The sequence below is a fragment of the Cavia porcellus genome, unplaced genomic scaffold, assembly GCF_034190915.1.
Source record: "Cavia porcellus strain 051 isolate PalLab524CR breed Dunkin Hartley unplaced genomic scaffold, mCavPor4.1 scaffold_23, whole genome shotgun sequence".
NCBI classification, from domain to species: Eukaryota; Metazoa; Chordata; class Mammalia; order Rodentia; family Caviidae; genus Cavia; species Cavia porcellus.
The window spans coordinates 60,441,857-60,455,009 of NW_026947506.1; the positions used below are offsets into that span (position 1 = coordinate 60,441,857).

Consider the following 13,153-nt stretch of genomic DNA (forward strand, 5'->3'; position numbering starts at 1 on the left):
GAGGCACTGGTGAAGGGGTGCAAAATGTTGAGTCTCTGAGTAGGGTTCTGGGGCTGGTTGACAGGAGAGTGTTAGTTATGGGACAGTGCTGGCAGACTCAATGTATCTATTGTGGTTTTTCATAGAATCGGCTATCTGCAGGTTCAGCTATGGGGGGCAGCTGCTAGCTGGTTGAGCTGTGTAGGAAAGCTGCTAGCTTCCTGTCAACACTGTGCACTTGTTGTGAGTAACAGATCTTCTTGGGGAGTTTCTCTGTTCTGGTTTGGCCAGGAATCTGGTGTAGAGACCTGACTTCCAGTACCTAATAGTCACTATTGAGAGCGTGTCCCCATCCTCAGTGATCAAAACATTCCTTGTTTTGGTGCTTATACTTAGGGTGACCTTTTGTCATCATATTGGTTTGATTTGCATTGCAAGCCTACAAGAGCTACAAGGAGGATTACACACAGGTGGTCTATCTAATCAATGGAAGGTATAGAGACTTGGAGACATGAGTGTAGGCTGGGACTGGCTTGGGACCACCACAGTTTGGGGCAAGTCCAGCCTCTTCCTCTGCCTTTTTTTTTTTTTTTTTTTGCCTCTGAGACCCAACCAAAAGCTTCTAGATCCTTTTGGTGCAATTTTGGAGATATGCAAGATGCTTAGACACATTTAACCACTGTCAGATTAATTCTGTGCTTACAAAAGGGTTGCTACTGTGTTATATTTATTTTTGTAAACAAGCAAATAATTCTGCTGTGCAATGGGTGGGGTGGGTAGAAGTCCTGGACCACTTGGCCCACAGTGTGTCAGAATTAGAGTAATGGCTGCTCTCCACTTAAAAAATTATAAAGAACAGAAAATATAAATGTTATCTTAGGGCATCCAGTGACACAGTTTATAAAAATGACTAGCTGTCTCTTGTGGACAGATATGATATTGTTCTGCATTTAAAATAGAGTATGCTGTCAAGTATCGATATGCATTTACTTACATTTTGTTATGGAGTTTTAATATCTAAAACTAGGATTTAAAAAAATATAACCATTGGAAATCTTTTCCTTCTCCATTTACAGCCTTTATTTTCTATAGCTCGAGAGAGAACTAAATTATTACTGTCTCAATGAAACTTATTGTGAGGTAGTTCCTTGGTCAGGTGGCTGGAGATATGAATGGAGAAGTGGCTCGATCTCTCTTAATGCAAGTTGTCATTGATTTTCACCATGTGTTGGTTGGCTGATGTCCTGGTAGGAGAATTTGTCCTCATATGTGGTGTAGTGATGATGCAGGAGGAGTCTGTGTAGATTTTACCAGCTGTGTAACTTTGTCTTATAGACACATCCTGTAGTCAGAATCAGCAGGCCTTGGAAATCATTTTCCAAATCCAAGCTTCAGCATGCTGGAGCATATCATATGGAAGATACCTGATGAGTGAAGCAATGATTGACCAATGCAATGTTTCTGGGACTCAGAAGAGGCAGTTTATACTTCAGGATGGAAGTCGGAAAGGAAATCAGCAAAATCAGCAAAGGCTTTCAAGAAAAGGTAAGATTTAAATTATGACAAAGCGCTAAGCTTTGGTGTGCCACTTATGCCAGCAAATATTAGGGGCTGGAAAAATGGTAGGATGGAAATCATCAGCATCCCTCCACATGAGAACAGGTAGACTGGAAGAAGGTTTCTGAAAAGGAGGAAGTAGGAAGTGGTTGAAAGATGGTTTGGGAGCAGTCTTGGAAAGCCTAATTCATAGCTAAGTACAGGGCATTTGAACCCTCTTCTAAAGGAAGGTAATGATGGGTTTTTCTCTGTAAAAACTTTTTAATGAGATGAAGTTACAAAAGCCACTTTAAGCACATTCGCATTTAGTACACTGAATGATTTTTTTTTATTTAAGGAGAAAAAAAAAAAAAAACAAAAAGGGTACAAGTAACACAAAATTTAAAAAATAAACAGTAAGAAATCACTAGTTAATAGATTACATATTCTCATCTTAGAAATAGTTGTTCAAATTACAGAATTAAAGCATATAAAGTGGACTTTCAAACAGTGAGAGTGCAAACAGTTTTGTTCAATGATCAAAAAAAAACCTCAGTAATATGGTTATCTATCTTACACCCTTAAACATATATGCAGTTATAACCTTTAGAGCACTTACTTTTCTTTTCTTTTGTACAATAACAATTACACATTTTGAGTTTTATTACTCTCACAGTTCTTATTACTTTTTTGAAAAGAGTAAAACCAAATGCAACATATCAGAACAGAGTCAGTCAAATCAAAAGGATGGACATAATAGATAATGTAAAAACAAAATACAAGGTGATCAACAATGGTTGCCATACTGTCTCTTGCTATTTTAAGAAGAATTGCCTATATCATCAGTTATAATAAAATTGAACAAAACAGTAAAGAATAAAACCAAAACATTGGAGACATTACAGGACTTTAAAAGAAGATAATGCTCAACCAGAATGGGCTCATAATGAATCTTACTGTCTTCACAGTTGTTGCCTATACTTTCGAACTTGGTACTATTAAGCAAAGCAGAATAGGGGAAAATCAGTCAAAACAAGATGGTGAGGGCAATACAGGATTTCAAATCAACTTAATAGGAAATCAAAGTAGGTTACTATAATGTATCCTGCTATTTTTTATTTTTCCCTTAATTAAGAAGATAAAAATAAAAAAAGTAAATAATTAAAAAAGGGGGATTCAGATAAAAGAGGGCATAACAACAGAACAGCACAGGTCAAACCATAACCATTTAAGCAAAATAGTGTTCCACCATAAGAGATCCTGACATAAAAATAGTTACCATAGTGTCTCTTTCCTTGAAATCTTTGAGTATAATTTTGTATACTGTAGCACTGAACATATCAAGGTACTATAAAACCATTCAAGAGAATGATATTATTACAGGGTATTTAGAGCCAGTTAGCAGAAAATGAACAATGGTTTCTGTATAATCTCCTTGTCTATAAAAGTTTTTGCTTATATTATCATATATAATAAAATCCAATAAGATACAACCTTTTAAGACCGATGGAGGCAGAAGAATACAAGTTTGATGGGACTTCAAAACAAGATGATACTAAATCAGCGTTAGCTATTATGATGTCTTGTTTTCTGCAAAATAGCTGTTCCTACCATCCAATTTTCTCTGCCTCATTTCTGTTGAGCAATTTTTCTGTCGTTTGTTGTCAGTTTGTCTTCTTCATTTCGCTTTCTGCTTCATTCATTGTGTCCTCTCTGCCACTATTTATGGAATGTTGGTATTTTCCTTTTTAAGAATATCCTGCAGTATTCTCTGTAGAGTTGAATTGGTGTTTGCAAACTCCCCTAGTTCCTCTTTATCCTGGAAGCACCTTGTTTTTACATCAATTTCTAGGGACTGTTGTGTAGGATATATCAATCTTGGCTGGAGGGTATTATCTTTCAAAGCTTGAATTATTTTCCCCCATGTTCTTTGTGATTTGATGGTTTGTCTGTAATTCTGATGGGTGTTCCCTTGTAAGTGATCTGTTTCTTGTCTCTAATGGCTTTTAATATTTTGTTCTTATATTGGATTTCTGGAATTTTGATTATTGTATGCCTGGGTGTAGCTCTGTTTGGGTTGTAGGTAGCTGGGGTCCTGTATGCCTCATACATCTGAGTATCTTTACCATTTGCTAAATTAGGGAAATTCTCTTGGATTATTTCTGTGAATAGCTTTTGTAGTCCATTTGTTTGTGTCTCTACTTCTTTTATGTTCTTAATTCTTAAGTTATAGATCCTCTTATCATCTTCTAGCCTTTGTATTATTGCCGTTTTTTTTTTGTTATTTTTAAGAAGTTTTTCATTTCATGCTCCCATATTACAAATCTGCCCTCCAGTTCAGATAATCTATCCTTAGTTTCTTTCAAGCTGTTATGCCAGTTTTCAATAGAGTTTTTAGTTTCCTGGTAATCTCTTTGAACCTGCTTCATGTATTCTATGTTTTCTCTATTTTCTCCATCAAATAATTCTCCCCTTTTTTTCTGTTCTTCCATTCTTCCATCTGTTTTTTCTATGGTGGTTCTTAGCATTCCTCTAACTATTCTACTTATATCTTGCTTTAGGTCGTTAATAGCTTCATTCCTGAACTCATCTATGAGGCTCTGGAGATACTGCTTTATGTTTATTAGTGCTGTGTCTGATATTGCATGTTTCTCAGGATTGGGGGCCAAGGACCATTTCTCATTGCTCCCTCTTCCCATATTTTTTGTTCCTTTTATACAAGCATATATAGGAGGCCCAGTTTCTTTCTTTGTTGGTTACAGTTTGTTTGAATTGTGCTGGCTAGGTGTTCCTGCCCACTGCAGTGTACTAGGGAGACACAGACCTGGGCAGCCTCTGCTGGGCCTGCCCCTCCAGGTCAACCTACCAAAGGCTTCAACACTAGGGTGCACTCCAGGCACTGGGACCTGGTTTGGGATAGCTTACTGGGTCTTAGTCAGCAGCGTCATCCAAGCCATGCACTCCCCACCAATCCTGCTTGAGAGGGGAATATGTGACTGAAGTCACTGCAGTGCCCTGTTCCAGCTAGTCTGCCCGGTCCCAATATGTCCTTCGCTGAAGCCTCCTACTCTATGGAAGTGTCCCTGATCCGCTCACTCACCGCAGGTCGATGCAGGGCTCCTGGCCAGTCCCGCTCTCAACTCCATTCACCACTTCCCACTTTCAGAGCTTTCCCACCTCTCTCCTTGCCCTGCCGATTGGGATGCAGCAGCAGCTGCAGGAAATTTAAATCACGGCTTCCAGTGGCGCAAGCTCCTGCTTCCTTATCTGTTCCTGTTATATCACTGGGATTGTGTTTCCAGTTGGTTAGTTTCTCTTAGTTTAGTTCATTCCTGGGTTGGTAAAGTATATCTCCCCTTGCTTAGGACTTCTTGCCTGGCACCATTCCTGGATTTTAAGTGCAGTTTCTCAGAGAGCCTCCGAAGCTGCTGCTATCTATCCCCCATGTTCTCCTGGAAGTCACACTGAATGATTTTTAAATAGGAGAGTGACTTGATCAGAAATGTGGCATAGTATACTGTGCAGCAGTCCAGAGATGGATTGGAGATTGACTGAGAAGGGTAGAGAAAGCATGACTGGAAACTGCAGTGCTGTAAAAGTGGGACGTAACAGTAAGGATAGAGAGATAGGGACAGGTGAAAGTTGATGGAGAAAGATTCCAAAGAGTAGATGATGTCATGGTTTACGTCTGTGGCCCCCAAGCCTCATGAGTTTGCACTGTGCATTTGTGATGGTTCATTGTCTAGTGCTTGAGTTGATAGTGTCAACCCACCCACATGTGGGTGGAGCTAGGATGTGATGTAATGGCAGGAAGAAGGTGTGTCTTGCTTTTTGCTGGTTCCTGCTTGTTGTTTGCAGCCACCATGAACTGTGGCCCAGCCATGCCCGCCTGTCTTGGAGCTAACTGAGTATGGACTGAAACCTCCAAAAACTGTAAGAAATAAACCTTTCCTTTCCCAACTTGGGCTTCAGGTATTTTGTCTCAGCAAGGAGTAAAAAGTAACTAAGACAGAATTTGGTACCAAGGAGTGGGGTCATTTGCTGTGACTATACCTGACCATGTTTTTCAAGAGGCTTTATAAATGGCCTGTGGGCAGAGTTTGGAAAGGTTCGGACATGTTACTTGGAGGCATAGAGCTGGAGCAGCTTAGGTTGTTCTGTAGAGGAAATTCTGGTCAGTGCTCAGGAGACCAGAAGGCTGATAGAAAGCCTGATGGTAAAGACCAGGCTTGGGAGGTTTCTGCTGGGAAGAAGGACTGCATTGGTTGTTGGACTTCACATGATATGTGTTATGGCTTGGCAGAAAGTTTGTTTGCATTTTGCTCCTGCCCAGAGACTTTGCGTGAGACTGAGACAAAGGACTATGGATTGATTAGTCTTGAAAAAGAAATTAAAAAGCAATCCAACATTGAGGCTGTGGCATGATTACTGTTGCAGGCTTTTAGCCAGCTTTATGTTACAAATCAAGAGCAAAGAGCCCAGCAGGATAATCTGCAATACTGTGAGTTTGACCAGAAGGAAAATTCTAGGAAGGCTGTGGATTGTGAAGACAGAGTTGAGATTTTGATTGCTGAGGGGAAACAGAGAGATAAGAAAGATGGGCCCGGGGCATCCCAGGAAGTGGGTCCCCAACCTTTGCAGCCTCACTGCAAAGGTGAAAGAATTTGCTCAGAGGAGAAGGCTGCAGAGCACCATGCTCCAGAATGGCGACTGAGACCACATGAGGTTCCAGAATGGCGACAGAGGCCACGTGAGGCTCCAGAATGGCAGCAACATAGAGAAGCTTTTCCTCACAATCATGTAAACAGAGGCCTGAGGTCCAGGCAACTGACCCCTACAGCCAAGAGAGAGAAAAGCCTGGCTACTGCTCCAGCTAGCAACAAACCTTGGCAGCATCCACAAGGTGCTGATTTTCGGTGCAAGGAAAATGCACAAATTCTGAGGGTAAGATGGCTTCCACCCCAATTGCAAATGGCCTGGCAGGCCAAACAGTATGCCCCTGAGAGGGCAATTTGTGAAGAAGTAAAGGTGAAGCCAAAGGTATAGTGGAGACCCCAGAAGTTTGGAAAAACCAGGAATGTGGATGATCCAAGGGAAGCTGCAAAAAGTGAGCAGAGAAGATTTAGTAGAAAAGCTGGTGGAATCACTCAAGCCTTTTGGAGCTTGCAACCAGTTTGCTTCAGATGCTGAGCATGGATGCTGGATGTTGGGCTTGCTTTGTTTCCAATACTTTCTATTGCCCTGTTTGTAACTTTTTGCATGGTAATGTTTATCCTGTGCTTTTGCATTTTAGAAATGTTAACCTTGTTTCATTTGTACAAGGGGTTACAGTTAAGAGTTTACCATAGATCTTGGAGGAGACTTGGGACTTGGACTATTCAGCAATGCTGAAACTGTTAGGACTTTGGCAACTCTTGGAGGTGGACTAAATGTCTTTTGTATAAAGGATATACATGAGTCCTGGGGGCCAGGGGTGGAATGTCATGGTTTACCTCTGTGGCCCTCAGGCCTCATGAGTTTGCATTGTGCATTTGTGATGGTTAATTGTCTAGTGCTTAGGTTGATGGTGTCAGGGCTCCACCCACATATGGGTGGAGCCAGGATGTGATGTAATGGCAGGAAGAAAGTGTGTCTTGCTTTTGGCTGATTCCTGCTTGTTGTTTGCAGCCACCATGAATTGCGGCCCAACCATGCCCACCTGTCTTGGAGCCAACTGAGTGTGGACTGAAACCTCCAAAAACTGTAAGAAATAAACCTCTCCTTTCCCAACTTGGGCTTCAGGTATTTTGTCTCAGCAAGGAGTAAAAAGTAACTAAGACAGATGGTAAGGTAGAAATGGAAGGAAGAGGAAGGAGAAGCGATGTCATCCAGGAATGAAGACTGTAGCCTTGGAAACCATCTTTGTAAAAATCATAGGTAAAACTTGAAGATTGAATAAGGTTAACAAAGGATACCAATGTTGAGAGATAAAGGCCATAAAGTAAATGTACTTTAGGAAAACAAACTTTCAGGGATGAAAGGAAGGGAAAAATGTAATGTATAATATGTGAGTGTTTAGCAAAATTGAACTAGAAGAGTTTGTATGACAGAAGATTGGAGAAAATATAAGAATCTGATCAAATACTGAAGGAAGGGGCTGGAGATTTAGCTCAGTGGCATAAGTGCCTATCTGGCAAGTGTGAGGTCAAGTTCAGTCACCAGCACCAAAAAAACCCCCAAAAGCAAAAAAACAAAAAACTGAAGAAAGATTCAAAACCTTAAAAACTTGAGGAAGGCCATTAATTTTGATAACATAATGTTGGTGATTTAAAATAGTTACAGAACTTTGTTAAAAAGAAGTAGACCAAGAGTTTTGTCACTGAAAGAGAGAGACACATAAGATTTGTTACCTCACAGGAAGAGCTTTAGGTTCTAGGAAAGGAAAGATTAAAGAGGGGGAAGGGTTCAGGGAAGGAAGTAATAGTGAGCTGGAGGATCCAAGAAAGGGAAGATTGGAACGAGCAAAATCACCGAGTATTTGGAATGGAGTAATGAAGGCATAAATTTGTGACAACAAAAGCAAGGATTACTATATAAAGAAATAATTGGAGAAATGTAAAACTGGATCTAAAAGAAGTTGAGAGCTTGTTCTTACTTTGTTTCAGTAAAGTAAGGAATTTGGATTTATTTTATTAGCCAAACTGAGTAATTTTTAATTTTTTAAATTAAAGTTGGTGGTTTGTAAAATGACTTGGGACTACCATAAGAAATACAGTTACAAAATCTTGGAGAGAAGTAGGACTTCTTAAATAGTGAAATAAACTCATTTCTCCATGACAGTGAGGAGAGGATACTTGGAAAGCCACCAGAGTCAGTGTTTTCAAGACTCTGGAAGTTAACTCAAAGCTTACAGCAATGTAAGTTCAAAAAAGATGCAGGATCCTACTAAGACCTGTGGGGTTTGTGATGTTTTATCTTTTTCTATCCCCATTTTCACTTCCTAGCCTGTGCTGTCTTTGGAAACAAGCAGCTTTCCAGTGATGGAAGGGGTGGATTGAGCTTGGAACTCTTCAGAAGGCCCCACACCAAGGTCAGTGTTCCAGGGATCTGTCTCATGGTTCTCTATAGCCTCACTGTCTATAGCCTGAAGTGTGTGCTGGGCCATCTCTCGTGCCTGGGTCTGGGAGCTCAGGAGAGCTGACAGTTCTTCAGGGAGGTGTAGGTGGAGATTTCAGGTGTGCTGCTGAGAAAGAGCTTTGCTACCTTTAACCGTCTTCTTTTTTTAGTTAGAGAAAAAAAGAAAAACAGAAGAAAGAGTAGAAATAATACAGAATTTCAATAAAAATGTAAGAAATCACTAGTTGATAAGTTATATATTGTCATCTTAGAAGTACTTGCTCAAGTCACAAAATCAAAGTATGAAAAATGGACAGTCAATCACAGTATAAAACATTCTGTTTGATAAACTACAAAAACTTAGTACTATGGTTATCTATCTTGTACACTTAAACATACATATAGTTATATCCTTTAGGGCACTTTCCCTTTCATTATCACAAAATCTGTTGTACATTTTGGATCTTATTACTCTTTCAGGTTATTATATTTTTATGCTAGAGAGATAATACAGTATAAATATAAGTCTGATTTATTTTACTTATGAGAATAGTCTCAAGTTGCCTCCATTTACCTATAAAAGCCTCAAGATTATCCTTCTATATAGCCAAGTAATATTCCATTGTATAAAAATACCACATCTTTTTCATCCATTCTGTGGTTGATGGGCATTTTGGTTGTTTCCAATATTTAACTATTACAAATTGCACTGCTATAAGCATGGGGGCATATATATTGCTGAGACACGACCTTTTCAATTTTTCTGGGAAAATACCCAGGAGGGGAGTAGCTGGATTGAATGGAACTTCCAATCCTAGTCTTTTGAGGAATCTCCATACTGTCTCCATGGTGCTGCACCAGGCTACACTCCCACCAACAGTGTAGGAATGTTTCTTTTTCTCCGCAACCTCACTAACATTTGTTATCAATTGATTTCTTGATGGCAGCCATTCTTTCTGAAGTGGGATGAAATCTCTTTTTTTTTAAATTTTATTTAAGGAGAAAAGGAAAAAAAAGCAGAGAAAGGGTACAAGTTATACAGATTTACAGAAAAAAAATAAACAGTAGGAAATCACTAGTTAATGGATTACATATTGTCATATTAGAAATATTTGTTCAAGTCACAAAATTAAAGCTTGTAAAGTGGACATTCCAACAATGATACTGCAAACAGTTCTGTTCAATGATCCAACAAACCTCTGTGATATCATTTCCTATCTTATACACTTAAATATACATCCAGTTATATAGTTTAGAGCACTTTCTTTTCCTCTCTTTTGTGCGATGATTATTACACATTTTGGGTTTCATTGCTCCCACGGTTCTTATTACTTTTTTGGAAGAGAGTAAAACCAAATGTGACATAACAGAACAGAATCGGTCAAGTCAAAAGGGTGGACATAATAGATAATGTAAAAACATAATACAAGGTGATCAACAGTGGTTACCATAATGCCTCCCGCTATCTCTAATAGAATTGCCTATATCATTAGTTATAATACGATTGAACAAAACAGTAAAGAATAAAACCGACAAAACCAAAACATTGGAGACATTGTAGGTCTTTGAAAGTAAACAAAAGTCAACGAGAATGGGCGTTATAATGAATCTCATTAACTTCACAGCTGATGCCTAAACTTTCAAACCTGATACTATCCAGCAAAACAGAATAGGGGAAGAGATGAAATCTCAATGCTGTTTTGATTTGCATTTCTCAAATGACCAGTAATGTTGAACATTTCTTCATGTATTTATTTGCCCCTTGTATATCTTCATCTCAGAAATGTGTGTTCGTCTCTGATGCCCATTTGGAGAACGTCTTTGAATTTGGGGGGTTTGATGTTTTTCAATTCTTTATATGTTCTGGATACAAGTCCTTTGTCTGAGTGGCTGCTGCCTAAAATTCTTTCCCATTCTGTGAGTTTTCGTTTCACTTGTTGGTGACTTTTTTTAAAGTACAAAACCTTTTGAATAGCGTGAGATCCCAGTCGTTGATTCTTTGAAGTACTTCCTGTGTGGTTTGTGTTTTGTTCATGAATTTTTGCCTACCCATATGTCTCTAAGATTTCTACCTACCTTGTCTTTAAGTAGATTTAGTGTTTATATTTTAATATTTAGATTTTTGGTCCATTTTGATTTTAGTTTTGTGCATGGTAATAGGCGTGGGTCTAGTTTTTGTCTTTGGCATATGAAAGCCAAATTCCAACATCATTTATTAAAGAGGCTATCCTTTTCCAGTGAACATGTTTAGCCCCTTTATCAAATATAAGGTAGCTGAGTCTTTGGAGTTGTATTTGCATCTTCTAATCTATTCCATTGATTATCAGGTTTTATTTCTTTGTCAGCATCATGCTGATTTTATCACTGCAGCTTTATAGTATAATTTTAAGTCAGGGATAGGTATGATTCCTGCCTTCGTTCATGCTCAGGATTGCCTTTGCTATTCAAGGGCTCTTCTGTTTCCAAATGAACTTTAGAAATGTTTTCTTTAGCTATGTGTGGTATGTTAATGGTACTTTGATTGGTATTGCATTGAATGTGTATAACAGTTTTGGAAGTATGGCCATTTTCAGAGTTTTGATTCTTCTCAACTAAGAGCAAAGAATATCTTTCTATTTTCTGACATCCTTTTAAATCTCCTTTTAAAGAGTACTATAGTTTTTAATGTATAGGTCTTTTACATCCTTTGTTAGGTTGATTCTTACGTGTTTTATTTTTTAGATGCTATTGTGAAATTATTTCCATAATTTCTCTCTCAGTGAATTTTCTGTTTGTGTACAGGAATGCTATTGAGTTTTGAGTGTTGACTTTGTATCCTGCTACACTGCTGAATTTGCTTATTAACTCTAATAGTCTTTTGGTGGAGTTTTTTGGGTGTTCTATTAGAGCATCATGTCACCTGTAAACAGTGATAATTTAACCTATTGCTTTTCTATTCTTACCCCTTTCATTTCTCTTTTCTGTCTAATTTCTCTGGCGAATGTTTCCAGAACTATATTACATAAGAGTGGTGATAGTGGACATCCTTGTCTAGTTCCTGATTGTAGAGTGAAAGATTTCAGTTTTTGTACATTTAATATGACGTTGGCTGTTGGCTTTTCATAGATGGCTTTTTTTCAGATTGAACTAGAGACCATCTATTTTGATCTTCTCTAGAGGTTTTACCATGGTAAAGTGTTGGACTATATCAAAAGCTTTTTCTTCATCTATTAAGGTGATCATGTGTTTTTTTTTTGTTTTTGGCTCTGTTTATCTGGTGTATTACATTTATTGATTTGCATATGTTAAACCATTGTTGCATTCCTAGGATAAATTCCACTGGTCATGGTCTATAATTTTCTTGATGGTTTTGCTGCATTCTATTTGCTCATATTTTATTGAGAATTTTTTGCCTTGATGTTCTTTAGTGAAATTGGCCTATAACTCTCCTTTTTGGTTTGGTCTTTCTCTGATTTTGGTATCAGAGTAACACTTGCCTCCACGAATGAGTTAGGGAGAATTGCTTCCTTTTCAATTTCATTAAAGACTTTGAGGAGTTTTGGAATAAAATATTCTCTAAATTTCTTCCAGAATTTAGCTCTGAATCCAACAGGACCTGGGATTTTCTTTTTTAGTAAGTTTTTAATTATGTTTTCAATTTTAGTAACTGATACTAGATTATTCAAAATTTTTATATCTTCTTGATTCAGCCTTGGTAATTTACATGTTTCTAGTAATCTGTCCATTTCCTCTGTGCTTTCCACCTTATGTAAGGAAAGATTTTCAAAGTAGGGGCAGGGATTTTGCCCAGTGGTGTAAGTGCCTGCCTGGTAAGCGTGAGGTGGTGAGTTCGATCCCTGGTACCAGAAAAAAATTTTTCAAAATAGGTATTCATGATCTTCTGAAATGCCACAAGATCTATAGTAATTTCACCCTTTTCATTCCTTATTGCACAAGTCTGGGTTTTTTCTTTCTTTTCCTTGATAAGGTTGACTAGGTGTTTATCAATTTAGTTGCTCTTTCAAAGAACCTACTCCTCATTAATTCTTTGTATTGTTTTCTTAGTCTCAATTGTATAAATTTCTGCTCTAATCTTCATAATTTCCTCCCTTCTGAGCTTTGGCCTTGCCTTGCTCTTCTTGATCATGTGTTTTTTGTTTTTGGCTGTGTTGATGTGGTGTATTACACTTATTGATTTGTATATGTTTTTTTAAAGCCATTCCTGGAATAAATCCCACTTGGTAGTGATGTATAATCTTCTTGATGATTTGCTGTATTCTATTTGCCAGTATTTTATTGAGAATTTTTGCATCGATATTCATTAGGGAAATTGGCCTATAGTTCTCCTTTTTGGTTGGGTCTGTCTCTGCTTTTGGTATGAGAGTAATACTTGCTTCCAGGAATGAGTTAGGGAGGAGTGCTTCCCTTTCAATTTCATTGAAGAGCTTAAGCAGTATTGGCATCAAACTTTCTCTAAATTTCTTTTTTTAAAATTTTATTTAAAAGGAAAAAGAGAAAAACACAGAACAGAACAAAGTGGTGTAAGGGTACATGTAATACAGAA

General features: G+C 38.1%; 1 long non-coding RNA gene across 1 annotated transcript; it reads left to right on the plus strand.

Moving 5' to 3' along the window:
* The first annotated feature begins 435 nt into the window (after nucleotides 1–435).
* Nucleotides 436–8,737, plus strand: LOC134472401 (uncharacterized). Its single transcript, XR_010042207.1, has 3 exons — nucleotides 436–1,524; nucleotides 7,183–7,257; nucleotides 8,499–8,737. It is a non-coding gene; the product is annotated as an uncharacterized LOC134472401 (long non-coding RNA).
* Nucleotides 8,738–13,153: the final 4,416 nt, after the last annotated feature.